Raw genomic sequence first — 19,685 nt, forward strand, 5'->3', positions numbered from 1 at the left:
CTGGCTGCTGGGTTAATGAAAAGCCACCCCAGGTTGGGGGTCCCCAGCCCAGCACCCAGTTGGGGGTATCCTGTACAGCAACCCAAGCTAAGAGAGCACATTATGGAAAAAATGGTGTTTTTTAAAATAATTTTTAAAACACCATCTTGACAGGATGGTGACGACCGTGATGGGAAGACTTCAGTGGAAACAGTGTAAATGCAAAACGGAAGAAACCCGGAGGAGCTTGTCAAACACAGCTCTATGTCTTAAACAACTGGCTTCCCCGGTAACCAAACTGTGCGGACATCACCACAGGCCCCCCTGGATGCAGACACTGGTACCTTATTCTGGGCTTAGACCCCATCCGGGTGAAGCAAGGTACACAGACTGCAGGGCTGAGCTGGGATCTCTCACTTGCAATAGACAGAGTCCGGATGGGTAAAACAGCTTCTCCTTTCCCTCCACCCTCCCCCAAGTCCAGAACCTCCCAGGTAACCCCGATGATTACACAGCCTCCACCTAGTCTCCAGCCCCCCGTCATCGCCACCTGCACAGGCTACTTAGACCCTGGGTTACCATTCACCAGCTGTTTCTCCCTGGCCTTCCTTGACATACATTTCCCAGTTCCCCAGCTGGCAAGGATGACTAGGTGACATTTTTGTCCTCACGAGTGTCCTTTGGAAAGTCGCATCTGTCAGAATCCAGGACACCAGCCAGAAGGCCATGCCTGGTGAGTAATGAGGGGATGGGACGGAGGGAGAGTTGACAGCAGTGCTGGTGGGTTGCCGGGGCCAACAAGGCGGGGGACGCCGCCCCCAGGTACTCCAATTGTGGGAGCTGCGACCGCCCCGCCAGAGGGCCAGTGGGCAACCCACAGATACCCCTGCCGCAATCTCCAGGCTCCTGCTGCGACCTCATCGGCCAGGCCACCTGGAAGCCACGGGGCAAGACAACCTGAGTGAGGAAATCCAGTGCGCCCAGCCCCCCACCCCCAGGCAGAGGACAGCACAGAAGGAGGTAGAGGGTGGATCTGGGAGGCAAGCAGGGAACGCCCAGCACAGACTTCTTCCTTTCTTCGGTAAGGATTCATTCTCGGCCAGGCACAGTGGCTCACGCCTGTTATCCTAGCAGTTTGGGAGGCAGAGGCAGGTGGATTACATGGTCAGGAGATCGAGACCATCCTGGCCAACGTGGTGAAACCCCATCTCTACTAAAAATACAAAAATTAGCTGGGTGTGGTGGCGGGTGCCTGTGATCCCAGCTACTCAGGAGGCTGAGGCAGGAGAATCACTTGAACCCGGGAGGCGGAGGCTGTAGTGAGCCAAGATCACACCACTGCACTCCAGCCTGGGTGACAGAGCAAGACTCTCTCAAAAAAAAAAAAAAAAAAAAAAAAAAAAAAAAAAAAAAAAAAAAAAAAACTCAGTCTCATTAAGAGACAGCCCTCATCAGCCTTTTCTGTTCTTCCTGCCTGGGATGCTGGCACAATGCCAGAAGATGCAACAGCCACCATAGGACCCCAATGACAGCAGAGAGGGAGGGAGGCGGGTCCTTTCAGCCCTTGTGCCACCCCTGCAATGGTGGCCTCTGACTTTCTGCATGAGAAAAGCCAGCCCGGTCTCTGCAGGGCAGTGTTAGCAGGTTCTATTGTTACTTGCAGCTGAATGCTGTCCCACCTGACGCAACAGGCTGGCCTACGCTTTATGTTTTGGTAGCATTTCAGACTTGGTAACACAGTTGCACGTATACTATGTGACTGGAAGCAGAAGAAATCAATGCCATTGTTCCCATTCCTTAAAGAGCACAATAAAGAAACAGAAGTTACTTACGGCCAAGGACTGACATGAGTTGGGGCAGCACCCACAGGAATCAGCAAAAACCAAGTGATTAATTACCAACTTTGTGCCCAACCTCCCTTATCCTCAGAAGACGTTCAGTGAGCAATGTAAACAAACCGACAACATTCCCTCTGCCCTAACAACACAACACTTCTCACGTTAGATGTGAAAAAACTGAACAGCAGTAACAGCCAGCGCTGGGGTATAAGGAAAAAGGAATAGGCCGCTCCATACAGAACCAGTGGGAATGTTGATTTCTGGAGTCTTTCTGAGAAGCCATCTCTCGGAGACATAATTAAAAAGAATAGACACAAATTCTGACCCAGAGATTCCCAGAAATGCATTCCATAAAATAAAAAACATAAGAATGTGCGCATGAAGATCTTTAGCATAGCACTGACGAGGCAAAGAAAAAAGGGGAAATCTTGCAGGTCTGCATAGGAACATCTTTTCCTGGTGGTCAGATGAAATTGTGGTGTATCCGTGCCACAGACTACAATGAGGAAATGCAAAATCACAAGTTAGAATCTATGTGTTGACATGAAAAATGTTCATGACGTACTTTTGAGTAAAACAAGTTATCAAATATATGTCTATAAAATACACACATAAAATATATGTCTATAAAATACATACATAAAATATATATGTCTATAAAATACATATATAAAATATGTCTATAAAATACATATATAAAATATATATGTCTATAAAATACATATATAAAATATATATGTCTATAAAATACATATATAAAATATATATGTCTATAAAATACATATATAAAATATATATGTCTATAAAATACATATATAAAATATATATGTCTATAAAATACATATATAAAATATATATGTCTATAAAATACATATATAAAATATATATGTCTATAAAATACATATATAAAATATATATGTCTATAAAATACATATATAAAATATACATGTCTATAAAATACATATATAAAATATACATGTCTATAAAATACATATATAAAATATATGTATATAAAATACATGTATTTTATATGTACTTTATAAAATGTTTTATAAACTATTTATATACATATTTTTGATAACTTGTATGTCTGGTCCTCTTCAGACATGTAGGTATGAAAAGGGACAGCTTGGATAGCTCCCCATTTGTCTGGCAGGAAACGTGCAGATGCTATGTATTTATGTGTGTATGTGTATAAATACACATGTAGATTTCATATACATATATACACATGTATATGTGTGTATATATGTGTATTATGTATATATACATAAGTGTATTATGTACATATAATTATGTATACATGTATAATTATGTATATACGTATATTGTATATATTATATACAATATAATGTATGTTACAATATTAGAACTTCTACAATATAATGTATATCAGATATTATATACATATATTATATGTATATATGTACATATAATTGTGTATAATTACGTATACACAATACATATACATATATATACACAAACATATATAGATTTTTTTTTTTTGAGATGGAGTCTCACTCTGTTGCCCAGGCTGGAGTGCAGTGGCACCATCTTGGCTCAGTGCAGCCTCCACCTCCCGGGTACAAGCAACTCTCCCACCTCAGCCTCCAGAGTAGCTGGGATTACAGGCACCCGCCACCACACCTGGCTAATTTTTGTGTTTTTAGTAGAGATGGGTTTTCACCATGTTGGCCAGGCTGGTCTTCAACTCCTGGCCTCAAGTGATCCGCCTGCCTCAGCCTCCCCAAAGTGCTGGGATTACAGGTGTGAACCACTGGGCCTAGCCTAGATTCTCATTTTAATAAACCAACAACCCCCCCAAGGCCTAGCTGTGGGGATACAGGTGTTTGTCTTTGATTATAGACAGGGAGAAAGGGGTGGAGGGACATGCATTGCTTACCTGGGCTATGGAATGTGACATTGTATAAGAATTAGGAGAGGAGAATTAAGAAAACCAATGCCCACTAAGTTTAAACAGCACCATTTTTCATGAACAGTGACAGGCATTTTCCTGTGGTGATTGGCACAGGTTTCAAACGTCTGTCATCACTCTTGGAAGCCCCCCGAGCCCACCCAAACAAGCTACATGGAGAAGTCCCCGTACGCCTCTTAGATGCCTCCCTGACCCTCCTGCTCTGGGAGGGGACGTGGTCTAGACAACAGCGTTCGTTTTCTCACCTCTGGCAGGCACCAGTCTCCCTGCCTGGCAGGAGAGTGACGCAGTCGGATGCACACACACCCTAGCCTTTTGCATTCTTAAACCTACCTGCTGGGCTCTGTGTCCAAGAAGGGACGTCTGATGTTACAGATCACAACGTTCCGCCTGCACGTTTCCCACCAGACGAATGGGGAGCTGTTCACGGTGTCCCCTTTCATCCCTAGACATCTGAGGAAGACGACTAGACACATGCCACGTTCTGTCTCTGGTTCCCCGCTCTCCTCTCCTTTCTGTACCCCCATCTGTTCTCCCCCCATGTCTCTCTCTCTTCCTCCCCTGTCTTGCTCCCTTCTCCTCCTCTCTCCTTCCTTATTTCTGCCTCCCCTGTTAGTCTCTCCTCCTCTCATCTTCTCTGACTGTTGCCATTTTCAGAAGGGCTCCTGGCTCGGGCCAGTGCAGAATCACCGAGCAACTACCACAGTTGCAAATCTCTTCTTGAAGGCTTGCTGATTTCTCCTCAAACCTGTCTACAAGGCAGGATTATTTTTAAACCCATTTAAGAGCTAAGGAAACTGAGACATAGAAAAAGTCGCCCAACCCATCGGCCATGTCTACTGGGTGCCCAAATGTGCAGGACACCATCCTAGGAGATAATGAATGAGATAGAGGTTAAGGAATCTTCCCAATCCCGCACCTTCCCAGCTCATCAAGGCAGAGCCCAGGGCTGGCAGGAAGACGTGAATGTCCCAAGATGGGGTCAGCACAGTGCTCTGGAGTCTCTCCCAGTGACAGGAGAGCTCCTTCTACATCGCCATGTGGCAGCCAGCAAAGAGTTTGGCCGGCACAAGCAGGACCACAGGAAGAAGTCAGGGTGAATTTGGTTTCCAGCACAGAGGCCTGAAGAGCTCTGCCAGAGGCCTGAGCAGGACTGCTTGTGTGGGCTGTGGGTCCCCGCAACATGGGCCTTGGCGTCAGCTGCTGACCTGAAGTTGGGGTGCAGGGGCCCCACTCCTCCTCTGCAGAGCCCCCCATGTCCCACTGATGAGAGGTTCCACCCCATCTCTCATTTTTCCAGGACCGCCAGCCTTACATCTCATGTTCTGAGAGCTTCCTGTGGGCCAGGCCTGGTGCTGAGACCCTACCAGTCTCTTCTGTGTTTCATTGTCACCAACAATCCCCCACCCCTGCCCCCCGCCCCGAGTTAGTGCTGCCACCTCCATCCAGCACACAAGGACGCAAAGGCTTAGGGAACTAGAGCCCAGGCCCACGCCCTGCAGCTGGGAGCTGCTGGACGAGGCTTGGAACCCAGGTCCGTCCTCATGCAAATGGCATCATCCCTGCCCTCTGCCTCTCGCTGACATTTCCTTTCCCTCCTCACTGGAAGGAGTGAGTCACCATCTCCCTTCATCAGACTCCATTTTTTTCCTAGCACGCATTGCCCTGGGGCACCAACTGAGAGTTCAATCAATGCTCTGGCCCCACAGGCCTAGGCCAGCTACAGGTCCAGGCAGAAATGACAAGTAGGTTTCACCTGACACCGGCTTTAGACACTGCTAGAGGCTGCTTAGCAGGAGGTATTGAGAAGGGCTTAGAGGAGGCTTTTCCTTTAGCAAAGGTGGGCTGCTGCTTGTTTAACACAGCTGAAGCTTCAGAAAGTAACAGAGAGGGCCTTGGGCTGAGTGTCTATGACCTGACGCTAAGCAGCCCAGCACCTTCAGTCCTTGAAGGTCCACAGATGCACCCCAGTTCTGAATTCACAGAACGCACACAAATTAGATTATTTTGGTAGAACAGGAATCACTCTGATGTCTGGGCTACTTGGAGATGTTGTCCAATCATTGGAAAACTTTGACTGCATCAGCTGATTTTCAGATTGCCAGGTCTCCTTAGAACTCGGAGATTCTTAGAAAAATCTAACTCAGCCAGGTTATTATACGTGGCTCACACCTATAATCCCAGCACCTTGGGAGGCTGAGGCAGGAGGATCACTTGAGCCCAGGAGTTTGAGACCAGCCCGGGCAACACAGCAAGACCTCATCTTTACAAAAAAAAAAAAAAAAAAAAAAGTAAAAAAGGGGAAAAAGAAAGAAAATCTAACTCTCATAAGAGTCACGGAACCCCAAAGCAATTTTGCAAATGAAGAGTTAATGATGTTCTCCAGTCCCCTAGATGGCAGGTTGCTTGCCCATAACTGTGCGTCAATGCCAGGCCTAATATTAATGTATTATCTAAATAATCATTCATAGTGCATATGATCAGCACTCAACGCCTTCCTCTCATCACATTCACTCCTGGTTTGATGGAGTCAACACAAAAAGCTCTTTCCAGAGAACATCAGATTAGAAGGTTACACATGTTAATTAACCTTTTTTATAGACAATGTACAGCACTGGATATATCGTAGGATCTTCATCTCGCTCCATGGGCCCTGGTCCTAGGAGCTCCACAACGGGATCCTCCTGGCCCCCTCCTCCTGGTAAAGACAAAAAGATCAGGTTCCCTTCAGTCTTAGGTTTCTCACCCTCCCTGAAACATCCCGGTATTCAGCAGGTGGGGAAGGATGAGGTTCGCCGCATCCAGGGGCTAGTGTGGCCGCCTTGTTGCCTAGTGCTGTGGGGTCCCAGGAGCTCTGCGGCTCTCCCTGCTCATGGCCACACCTGAACAAGCATCCTGAAGGCAGGTGGGAGGCTCCTCAGGAAGTGATTCAGGCAAAATGCCTTCCATTAAAAGTGCCTAGACGGAAACATCTTTAGAGCTTTGTAATGTAGATAATCTTAAAGTCAAAATTTCAACAACATAAAGCACTGTAAATGGGAGACTGTGCATGAACAGGATGGAGAAGAGATTTTAGCTGCACCCAGTTGTACAAGGATCTGGCTAATAGTGCAAGCCTCAGCCCACCTAGAAAGAGAGGACAGAAGGAAAGAAGGGATGGAGGGAGGAAGAGAGGATGAATATCTGGACCTCTACCCAGACTTTCATCACAAATGGATCTTTATCTAAAAGCCAGAAGTTAGTTAACAGCTTTATTGCCAATGGACTTTCTATGTTAAACATACACACACACACACACACCCCCCTTACTTTGTAGCAAGCAACCTTCAAATTGTGGCACCAAATAGGCAAAACTGAAGAAATATGTTTTCCCATTATGTTAGTATTCATTAATCCACTTCTTCCTTCAATCATCCAATTATTTATTCCACAAACTTCTGCACTATTTTCAGAGCAGCTTTCCAGGTACTGGGAATACTACGCGAGCAAAGGCGAAATCCCTTCCTCAACGAAGTCCACATCAGGTCACACAGACCACAAATGCCATGATTTCAGGCAGTGGAGGGTGCTGTGCAACAGTCACTGCTTTACAAAACCAACCTCTGGAGCTCAGTCAGAGCTTTCATACCCTCACCTCTTCCAGGACTGAAATCATTATGCTCTTTACTGATCATGTTATTGATTTTTTTACTCCTTGGGAAACTGGCCCTTCAAATTCAAAGATATCTAAAACTTTCCAGCATACAGAGTGGAGATGATGCATGCGAGTTACCCATGCTAAATCAAGTGGCGATTTTGGAAAGTTCCAGTTCTGTATTAAGGGGTCTGGGAGATGTTCACACAAAACAGGAAATGCATACGCATGTGTTATTCTTTCCACGGCGACTGATCAGTGTGGATCTCTAATCTAGCCACGGCGTGTCGTCAAGGGGACCGCACAAACGCCATGGCCCCAGGTTAAAGAGTAAGCTCTAGCTGTGCTCACGGTCCCTTATCAACCTCCTCTCCTAATCCGAAACCCTTTTGTTTGCACCGGGGAGCTGGCTGCTCTCTGTGGATGTCTATCAGTGGCAAATGCTTCCGTTGCCTGGTTACTCTTGGAGACTGCACAGGCCTGGGGTGGACAGCCGGTCAAAGCACGTAAAGGGACAGTAACTGTGTCGGCAAAGAGGTGGCCCTGCAGACACATGCTGTCCTTGGTGCTCTGCGCCAGGAAGACAGAGGGCTAACATGGAGCAGGTGTGCGGCGCTGTGCTGAAATCTGCCCCCCGACATGTGGTGTGCCGACTGGACTTGATGTAGAGAAAGAGGCTCCTGGACCCCTTTGGCAACTGGTTGAAAAGGGCCTCTGAGGCAGTGGCTCACTCTTCTGGCCAGAGCTTCTGGACTCTGCTTTGGAAGTGGTCTGCTGAGGACAATCATGGTGCCTCACCCTCTCCAGCCAAGGGATGGGCACAAGACCCAATTGGTGGCAATTAAACAATCAGTCCCCTGAATTTAAATCTTGAGCAGAGGGACCCAAGGACAAAAAAAAGAACCAGCGGCCAGAGCATGTCCCCCCCTCCCTCCCACCCCAGGCGGGTCATCCTGCAGCTCTCCTCCTCCCTGAGGCCTGCTCCCAATCCCTGATGCTTCACTGGCCCTTGCCATTGGTCCTTCTAGCAAATCCCCTTCCCCTTTAGGTGGCCAGCACCAGGTTCTGCTGCTTGCAACCAGAGACCTCACGTTAGTTTCCTCCAGCTGCCGTGACAAAGTACGACAAGCCAGGAGGCTTGAAGAACAGGCATGCACGGCCCCACAGTCCCAGGGTCCAGACGCCCAAGCTCGGGGTGTCGGCAGGGCTGCTCCTCAGGCTCACAGGCAGGCTCTGCCCATGCCTCTCCCCGGCTTCTGTGGTGGCTGGCATTCTTGGTATTTCGTGGCTCCTAGAAGCATCACCCCAATCCCTGCCAGGTTCTCTGCATCCAAATCCCCCTCTCTGTAAGGACACCAGTCATAGTAGATTAAGGCCTAATCTAATGACCTTGCTTTAAGTTGGTCACCTCTATAAAGACCTCGTCTCCAAGTAAGATCACATTTTGAGGGGCTGGGCCTCCAACATTCTTTTTGCAGGGAACACCACTCACCCCATAACAGACCTACCTCTGTGACCCGCAGTCGACCACCCCACCCAGCAGTGGTGAGCACCTGGAACCTGCAGACCTGGACTCTGGGCCTGGGGCACCTGTGTGGCTTGAGCCCTGTGAGCCCTGTGAGCCTTCCCTGGCATGGTTACATTAGCCACGGGCGGGCAAGCAACCTGCCTTGAGATCCGGCTGAATGAGGAGGCCTGAAAACATGCACACACCTCTGTTAGGAGATGGAGTCACCCCTTAGTGAGGGTGGGTTCATTTTTCATACCAGCCCCCTGGGAGCTGGTCATTCCTATGTGGAAAGTGACCTTAGGTGAGGTGGAAACCCTTGAGTTCAGTCGCCAGGCTCTGGAGATGGGTCTTCTGAAAGGTGAGGGTTAGGGTGATGGACCCCAGGTGGATTCTCCCCATGAGAGAAAAGCAGGGGGCCCATGCCATGGTCGTACACAGCCCTGCTGGCTTTTTGGGCCTAACTGTAGATATGATAATACAATGTGGGAACAGCGCCAGGCCTGTGAACTCCAAGTGCACGATTAAGGGACTCTGATTAAAGACTGACACCAACACAGAGGAAAAGGATGGAGATTCCCAAAACATCGGCAGAGTTCCTGGACGCAGCCATTCCTGAAGCTAGAATCTCCTCTCTTCAATTACACCCGTCAAGAACTCCTGTTTTTGCTGAGGCTAGTTTGAGCTGGTTCTCTGTCATCTGAAATCTGAAGACCGCAACACACATAATACCATGGGGCATAGCAAGCCCCAGGGCCTCTCTGAGCACACAGCTATATCAGCAGCCTCATTTATCTGTCCTGCCAAACAAAAGGAGCAAGTAAATGATATCCCAGGGCCCGAGTTTACCCAGAGACAGGAGTGAAATGGATGATACCAAGACCTGGGTACCATAGCTGGAAGTGTGCCTATTTCCTCAACATTTCCAAAGCTCTTGCCAAACACATTTGTACTCCACCCTTTTACTGCCCTTGAAGGTAAACCTGGAGCCATCGCTGAACCCAGCCTGGTACTGAGGCCAGCAGGCCAGCATCACACACACTTCCCGACAGGCCCAGGACAGCGCTAATGACTCGTTTGGCTATAACTGGCACTGAGACTTCAATATCAACAGAGCCCATTCCATGTTGACTTGTCTACTCTAAAAAATAATAACAGAACAAAATGAAACCAACAAAATGGCATTTAAAATGCATAATTGCTTTAGTCATGAAGAGTAATGACATTAAGAGCCATTTTAACTAGACATTTCCGCACAAATAAAATTAGGCCGAGACAGTTAGTCTTGGGGTCCTGACCAAAAATGAGCCCTGAGAACTTGCAGGCCTGTTTGTTTCAGGTTGGATCCTGGGTAACAGGCACGGCCTGCGGCTCACTGGAGCAGACGTGAAGCCCCCACAAGGCTGCATGGGAGGTTCCAGGGAACTGAGATTTCCCCAAACATCACAAGTTTTGCCATCTCTGTGCCAACTATTAACTGACCCTCTTTCTTTAAATGAGCTTGTGTTTTACATACATAATTATATTGAAAAAGGAAACTATATATAACACAAAACTGTTGGTTAATTCACTAGTTATTTTGTATATAAATTCACTATTCACTAATTATACATGTAATTCTCTAGTATTTTTATATATTTATATATAATATATATTTGATAATAGAGATGGAGTCTCACTTTGTTGCCAGGCTGGTCCCAAACTCCTGGACTCAAGCGATCCTCCCACCTCTGCCTCCCACAGTACTGGGAATACAGAAATGAGCCACTGCACATGGCCTACTAGTTATATTTTTCCTAATAACTGTATTTTTTCCAATAAATACATGACCATAGCTAGCTAGGGTTTGTTGATTGTTTTTGTCTATTTTATTGCCTGTACAACACTCTTGGAAATATTGGGCTAGTTGGCAGATTTAGGCAATGCTTCCACTAGGCTGATAGTCGCAAAATTCTCCACAAAAGGCACAGAAGACAAAATTTCTCTCTCTGACCCTGCTCAACGGCTTAGATGTAACCTCTGTTCCCAGAGCTCATGGCATCGAGTAAACAGTTCTTGCCTACGAAGCCCTGCAGGTAGGAACAACAAGACTCATCTAACAGGGAAAATGAAAGAACAGATGGCATGGACTAAGGTCTGGGGATACCGGTGGGGCCATTTCCTTCTAGTATCAGTGGTTTCTTATCTCAACAAATATTTGCCAAGCATCTGTAGTGTACAAAATCAGGTTGCTGGGCTACTTACACAAATACATACAAAACTAAGGTCAACTGAATACTATTAAAGACTGAGGTAATTCCATACTGCATTATTGAATTTAAAAAGCATATTAATGATGAACACACACATGTATTCCCCTTTAGCTTTTTCTATATATTTCAACACTTATACAAATAGAAGCACTTTTATTTTAAGTTCTTGGCTACATGTGCAGAACGTGCAGGTTTGTTACACAGGTATACATGTGCCATGGTGGTTTGCTGCACCTATCAGCCTGTCATCTAGGTTTTAAGCCCCACATGTATTACATATTTGCCCTAATGCTCTCCCTCCCCTTGTCCCCACCCCCTGAAGTAGAAGCACATTTGCACAGATTCTAGAGTAATGTACACAGGTAGCATGGACAAATACGTTCCCTGCAGTAGTACTGATAATAATTAGGCTTGGTTAGGGGACAGTGAGTTAACTGTTGTCATCTATGTGTGCATATACATATAGCACAATTGTTCATCAACAGCAGCAAGTGCCTTCAGTGGGCATAAGCTGCCTCCCATAACCTCTTAGGGCTCAACTCCATGCACACCAAGCTGATTACCACCAACGCCTGCATTTCTGTGCCTGGGGACTCCGTCTAGCTGAGACCCAAGCCTGGCCTACATGCAGGGCAAGCAAGACATGCTGGAGCCTCCATGCCCCTGCAAGACCACCTCAGCCAAATGAAGAGTGCTGGTGGATAAATATCCCAGCTCCCTCATCCCTCAAGCAGATAATTCCACGGCTTACACCAGTCTCCCAGAGGTTCCACAGCAGGACTGAGCCCCCATCACCCACAGTGGCAACTGACTGGATAACACACACCCATTACTGACTTCTGCCCTACCCTGTCTCACTTCCACACTCCCCTCCCAAAATTTCCTGGGGTCACCTCCCCATGAAACCACTTTTGCTGGAATCCTTACCTTGGGCTTGCTCTAGGAGAGCCCAGGCTGAGACACTCAGTATAGCTACACTGCTGGGTGATACACAGCGATTTACAAGGCTGAGGTTGGGTGCCAATGTACTCATGGGAAATAACAGGCAAAGGTCTCTAAGAAATATTCTGGAAATGGAAAATACTAATCTGCAGAAAAATAGTTTTCTTTAAAGCACATACAAAATTATAGGACAGAGTTTCACATATGTTTGGAAGGTCCAAACTGATGACAGTGGTTAGCTTGGTAGAAGAGTCAAGATACATGAGATTTTACAAACTAAATATACAAATTTAGTATGTAAGTAATGAAAACTAAAAGTTGCAGAGCACATTATGTGTGTACTTGGACATGCACACATAGAGTTGTGTGTCCACATCCACTTCTGTCTATACACCTGCCTCTATTTTACATCAAGACATTGTGTGTGTGTGTGTGTATATTTGTGTACGCGTGGGGAAAGGTCTGAGAATTCTGAAAAGAAACACCAGACTCACAATGATTGCCAATGGGAATTAGGAATGGGAAATATTTATCAGGGGACTTTAACGTTTTACTTTGTACATCTCTGTGAGATGTGACTTTTTCAGTGAGCAGCTGCTGCCCTTCAAATCTGACAAGGTAAAATAATTTTGTTTTTTCTTTTACTGTACTGATTTAATTCACTTTAACTAGGATTATATTTGGATTTCTTTGAGATGGAGTCTTGCTCTGTTGCCCAGAATGGAGTGCCATGGCGCTATCTCGGCTTACTGCAACCTCTGCTTCCTGGGTTCAAGCAATTCTCCTGCCTCAGCCTCCCAAGTAGTTGGGATTACAGGCGCACGGCCCCATGCCCAGCTAATTTTTGTATTTTTAGTAGAGCCGGGGTTTCACCATGTTGGCCAGGCTGATCTCAAACTCCTGACCTCGTGATCTGCCCACGTCGGCCTCCCAAAGTTCTGAGATTACAGGCATGAGCCACCACGCCAGCCGATGTATCTGGGTTTCTTAAATTGATACATAATAGATGGACATATTATTGGGGTGCATGTAATATTTTGATACACCCATATAATGTGTGAAAGTCAAATCAGGGTAATTAGGATATTTATTACATTAAACATTAATCTTTTTATGCTAAGCACATTCAAATTATTCTCTTGCAGTGATTTTGAAATGAGCATAACTTTAAAGCTGCTCACACATACTCACAACCCCTGTGAAAGCTGTTGATAACTTTTCCAACTCAGATCTGTGAATAAGCATCTTAATATGTTTTATTGACATAGAGGGGCGCCGAGACCTGTCTGGATGGAGGGAAACAACAGAGCCGTTGAGAATGGTCATTGTGGATTTAGACAGGAAATGGTGCCTTTGGTGAGATTAAAATTTAGCAGCCACTGAGGTGTGCTTCAGGCAGCTCTAACTTCCTCCAGACTGGAGCTACTCTCAGAGCCTCCTCTTCCAAGTCAAATGTGCAGCCCATCTCAGAATCACGAACTAGGCCCACTCTTTCAAACAGTCATGAGGACCTATTTTCTAATTGCTCTCCCTTCATGGTGAAATAATTCAAACATTCCATTCCCTTCTAGAGTGAGAACAAGAGCTAAATTTAAATGCAATAGCTTAATGATGCATCTGCAATTCCAAGCAGCCAACAATCTATCAAAAAAAGACCAGCTCATTCCAAATATAGGAAAGACTCATACACACATACATCACTCCACTCTAGCTTCCAACCCCAGAATGACCAAAATTTAAAAATATCAAAAAAGTAATAAGCCCTCAAAATAATCTGCTTGTGATCCCTAGGAGGACAGATTGGCTTCTGTATCCCATAGGCCAAGTATAATAAATGCACTGGAAAAAAATTACAACTAATAACCCACACCACTCAGTTGAAACACACTCTTTGAAAGTGTTCTTAATGACACAATTTGTCTTTTTAGGGCATACAGATAAACATATTGTCATAAATTATACTCATTGAAGAAACTGATACCGTTATATTCATAAAGAAAACAAAAGGGTTTTGAAATATTTTTCAGGAATCTTACCCACCTCCAAGGATGCTGCCTTTACTCATTAAGTGATGATTAGTGGCTCTATTGTAATGAGAAACAAATGATTACCAAGTGTATATCCTACATTGGAAACAGTTAAGTTTCACATCAGACCTTTTCTGCCTTCTTCTATGGAAAATGAATGCATAAAATAGGAATCAGAGGACTGGGTGTGGATTTAGGTCTACTGAACACATACTGGCTGGATGCATTACCACCATTATCACCACGACTACCGCCAGCATCACCATCAGCTCCTCTGTCACCGACTACTGCCGGCATCATCATCATCTCCTGTTGCCATGACTACCTACCACCAAAATCATCACCATCTCCTCCATCGCCACGACTACCGCCAGCATCACCACCATCTCCTCCATCACCATGACTACCAGTCATCACCATCTCCTCCATCACAACTACTGCATCATCACACCTCCTCCATCACCACGACTACCGCTGGCATCATCACCATCTCCTCCATCACCGTGACTACTGCTGGCATCACCATCATCTTCTCCATCACCACGACTACCGCCGGCATCACCATCTTCTCCATCATGACTACCACCAGCATCACCATCTCCTCGATCACATCTACTGCCAACATCACCACCATCTCCTCCATCACCACAACTACCACCAGCATCACCATCTCCTCGATCACATCTACTGCCAACATCACCACCATCTCCTCCATCACCACAACTACCACCAGCATCACCATCTCCTCGATCACATCTACTGCCAACATCACCACCATCTCCTCCATCACCACAACTACCACCAGCATCATCAACATCTCCTCCATCACCAGGACTATGGCTGGCATCATCACCATCTCCTCCACCACCACCATGCTTACTGGAATCTGAGACTCAGACTCATTTGCCAAGCCCAAGCAGGGGCACCAAAGGTCCAGCTGATTCATCTTCTGCTGCGCGATCAAATGCAGGTGGAAGAGTCAGTGCCACCAGTGCCTAGCCAGCCATTTCCAGGTTGAAAACCTTTAGTAACAGAAAGCAGCTGTTATTCTTACTACCCAAGATTGTCCATGATCACACAGGGTGAACTATTGCCCTGAGTTCAGATCACACCTCTGCACAGGAAACCTCAAACCAAACATTTCACAAGGAATGAAGAAACCAGCCTAGAGTTCTCTCCCGAACCCTGAACCTAACCATCGAACTGTGGATTTTTCCCTGTATTTAGGTGTCAGTCGGGTAACTCAAACTCAAAACTGGGCTTCAGCACAAACCTGAATGTGAATCTCCCCACACTTCTACTGCTCTCTCAGTCTTTCTCATCCTAGGAAATGGTCCTCCCCTTCCACCATTCAGCCCACGCCAAAAATATGAAGGCCATTCTTGTGTCCTCCTTGCACTCCGTCTCAGCCCAGTCTATCACAATGGCTAGCAGGTCCTACTGCCCCAATATATCTGGGATCTCGCCAATGACCCTCACGTCCGCTACCATCCTGGTGCAGGCCGCCCTTGCCGGTCATGTGGACTACACGGTCGCCGCCTAATCCTCTTTGCTCCCACGCTTACCTCCACCTCCATTCAGAACTGGGAGTGATCTTATTAAAATAAAAATTGGATCATGTCACTCTCCACCTAAAATCAATCACTCTCTCTGGCCATTGTTCTTAAGATTTAGAATCAATACCCTAGCACAGCCAGCCCTAAGGTCCTGAATGAACTGCCCTGTCCATCTGTCCCCATCTGTGTTCCAGACACCCAGGTTTTCAGGAATCAAGTTCTTTCTTGCCTCAGGGCCTTTGCACGGCTGTTCCCCATGACGTTCCTCTCTCTGTGAGGGTAAGGACCACATCTGCTCTGTTTACTACTTAGTCCTCTTAACTAGGGGACATACAGTTGGCACTCGATAAATATGCCTCAAATAAATCAACAAACCATGAAAGAACAGACACAGCCCCTAACTGACACAGAGGAATACTGCTTCTGACAAAAGAAAGGACAACTTACCACAAAGTTTCTCTGCTGAGTTCCTGGTCTCAGGACAGGAAGTGGGAAATTTCCCCAGGGGTCTCCCAAAGCTTGGGTCTGATCGAATGTGGCCTCAGCACCTGCAGGCTTCAGGTGTGTCGGGTCATTTCCAAGCTGCGGGAAGAAGCAGACACAATCTTCTGTCACCAAAGAATGACTTGCAATTTTGCTTGTCTGCCTCCTTCACCTTCCTTGATGCTTAAGAGCCAGGGAGAAGCAGGAATTCTGCTACCATTTTCCAGTTCAGAACACGGAGGGCTGAGTGAGGGACAGATTTGAAACTGAACTCATGGTCCTCCCAGCCTGAGATTTTTCTTTCCCTTCAACCAAATTTCCTGGTATGGAACAATGCAACAATACAACACAGCCATTGACATGAAGCTTTCGTGACCGTCAAGTTCCTGAATTTGCCAAGAGAAATGCACTTAGGGCTAATCATCCAGGATAGACAGATGATAGCAAGGGACAGAATCGAGGGCACAAGTCAATATCTGGGCATGCACTGCAGATATCCTTAATTATCAAGATGTGACTGATGCCCAGCCGATGACAGAAAGAGTTATTATAGGTCAAATTAATTAATAAAAATAAACATAAAAACCAACAAGCATGCTACATATAGTAAACTCTTAAAGAATTCCCACCTTGGCCATCAAATATTCAAAAACAAAAATTCCTGTATATCAGTAGACCCTCATGTTGACATGCACAATCAAAATATCAGAAATTTCTTTACTTCTGTTTTGTTAAAAAGAGTTATTAAACTGCTCAGAACCACAGAATAAGATGATAAGTTGAATTAACTTAGGTTTCATCAAAAAACTTGCTAATATCCTGCATCCATATGAACCAGCAGGAGTGAGAGGAAGGATAAAAAGCAAGTGAGGCTTTATCCTAGAACTTGGAGCTGAAAAACCATCTGTATGGCCAAAATTCAATTTATTTCAATTTAGCAAACATGTTCTGAGCACCTGCAAAGTTCCTGACAGCTGTTAGGCCCAAGTATCAGTAAGATCAAGGCCTTCCAGGACTCTCCGTCTGACAGGGAATACCCGAACAGGCATGCATAATGTTAGTTCAAGCTGGAATCTAATAAAATTTAGAATTTTGTGCAAGCGATCTGTGAGGGAAAGACATTTAGGCAGGAGACTGAAGTTTATTTTCTAGAGATACTTAATGAGGGAGCTCAGGACTCACATGCAGCAGGTAGAGATCATAACAGCCAAGTGCTATTATATTGAAAACAGAAATTAGACAGTCCGCCTGCGGATATCCCTCCCCAGATCCAATGCATTAAGCAGGTAGGCGGATGCTACCCCACACCACTCTCGAACTAGGTAAGAGACTGGAAATATTTTGGTAGAAAACTACAATCCAAGAGCAAAGACCATGTTTGACATGAGGAGCTTCTACAACAAAATGTGTTCAGCTCCCTCACAGCTACCCTGGAGTGAGCTCACCATTGACCTCCCCCAACCTGTCAAGACTATGCTCCAAAAGCAGTCTTGGAGTACCAAGGAGTACAGCTTCATCTAAAAACCTCTAATATGGAAGAGTAAAAGAACATAACAATAAAACCCAGAAGAGAGAGCGATCATCCAGCCAACCAAACAAGCTTAAAAAAAAAAAAAAAAAAGCAACAAGTCTAACAAGTGTCTCCAGAAAGCACGTAAAAGTCAAGAACAAGATGCTAAAAAGATCAATGAAGGACAAAAAGAACTCTTGTGAATGAAAAAGATAGTTGCTAAAATAAAAATTTTAATGGCAGATTTGGATGATAAAAGACATCTCCCAAAGTGCTAGAAAATATTAAAGAAAAAAGAGACTATCAATCCAGGAGTTCTAACTTTTACCAATAAGGTTTCTAGAAAGGGAAAATAATAATAACAATCAGCTGACTGATGCCCAGCCAACTACAGAAAGAGTTATTATCAGTCAAGTTAATTAATAAAAACCAACAAGCATGCTACACATAAACTCTTGGGGAATTCTCATCTGGGCCACCAAATATTTAAAAACAAAAATTCATATATATATATGAATTATATATATGATATATATGTGATATATACATATGTATTATATATCATATATACATATGTATATATGATATATATATATCAGTAGACCTTCATGTTGACATAAACAACCAAAATATCAGAAATTCCTTTACTTCTATTTTGTTAGAGTTTTTAAACTGCCGAGAATCATGATAAATTGAAAATTGTCAGAAAAACATAAGAACATGTTCTGGATTAAAGAATCTCTGAGTGCTCTGCAACACAGATGAGAATAGACCTAAGCAAAGAGTACCATGAGATTCGAGAAGGTGAATGATAAAGAGAAGGCCCTAAATACTTCCCATAACCATTAGAAAGAAGAGGAGGAATTTTAAAAAGGAAAAAAATGGGTTAGGGCATTAGACTTCTCAGCAGCAATCTTGGAAGCCAACAGAATGTCTTTAAAATTCTGATTGACTATTATTTCCAACTTAAGGTTCTATACCCAAAACAAGCTGTCAGTCAAGTGTGAGGATAGAGAAGAGAGATTACCATACATGCAAAGACTCATAAAATGTACCTCCGCAGTGTGTTCTTTCTTAGGAAATGACTGGAAGATGTGCTGCAGCAAAACAAGTGGGGGAAAAAAAAGATAAAAGGGAAAGCCACAGAATCCAGGAAACAACAAATCCTACCCTAAACAGGGATGGAGAAAAATCCCAAGGTGACAGCTGAGCCTTAGCTCTCAAGAGCAATAGGTTTGAAACAAGATGACAAAGGGCTTTAGAAATAAAGAATCTAGAGAAAAGAGAGACTCAGGAAAAGCTTTTGATATCAAAAAGAACTGGAGAAGAGTTAATACGTGGATTGCAAATGGCACAATTGAAAATCAGGCTATTAATAACTCCAGGAAAACTAAAAAGCCATACAATGAAAGGAATGTAACCACAGTCACTAATTGGTGCTACCATTAACAATATACACACAATAACAACATAACAACTAAGTATTCACTTAAATAAAGTAGCAATTTAACTATGTGTAGAGACTGGGGGAGGGAAACTAAGATAACTAAATCTTCATTTACCACAGAGCTTCTCAACCTCAGCAGTGTGGCATTTGGGGCCAGATAATTCTTCCTTGTGCAGGCTGTCCTGTGCACTATGGGGTGTTTAGCAGCATCCCTGCCAGTAGCAACCAGAGGCCAGTAGCACACACGTTTCCCTGAATCATGACAAACAGAAGTGCCTCCCAACACCAACCCTGAAGGGCAAAACTGCCCAGTCAAAGTCCTTTGAGAACCACTTATCTACCACCCCAGAAAGTGCTGTTAATATTTTTTACTTTGGAAAACTGGTAAGTCAAAAAAAAAAGTTACAATATTGGCAATTTTTACTATTATTTAAGAGCTTCAAGAAGAAACCACTAGAAGTATTGAAAGTGGGCTCAAGGGACTGGGTATGGAAAGAAGAGACAGCACGAGATTTTTTTCATATACCTTTATACACTTAATTTATCAAATTATATGTGTGCACTTTCAAGTTAA

The 19,685-nt window shown here is 44.8% G+C and overlaps 1 protein-coding gene across 5 annotated transcripts in view; it reads right to left on the reverse strand.

Annotated features, from left to right (window-relative positions):
• Window positions 1-19,685, reverse strand: part of RIMBP2 (RIMS binding protein 2) — a 323,541-nt gene that overhangs the window by 218,343 nt on the left and 85,513 nt on the right. For 4 of the 5 annotated variants that reach the window (XM_054527741.1, XM_054527742.1, XM_054527745.2 and 1 more), the window contains one exon: window positions 16,119-16,253. The gene's annotated coding sequence lies outside the window, so the exon portion shown is untranslated. Of the gene's footprint in view, window positions 1-16,118; window positions 16,254-19,685 lie in introns of those variants that run through there. The other variant, XM_054527746.2, reaches the window with a different exon arrangement.

The sequence above is a fragment of the Pongo abelii genome, chromosome 10 (genome assembly GCF_028885655.2).
Source record: "Pongo abelii isolate AG06213 chromosome 10, NHGRI_mPonAbe1-v2.0_pri, whole genome shotgun sequence".
NCBI lineage: Eukaryota > Metazoa > Chordata > Mammalia > Primates > Hominidae > Pongo > Pongo abelii.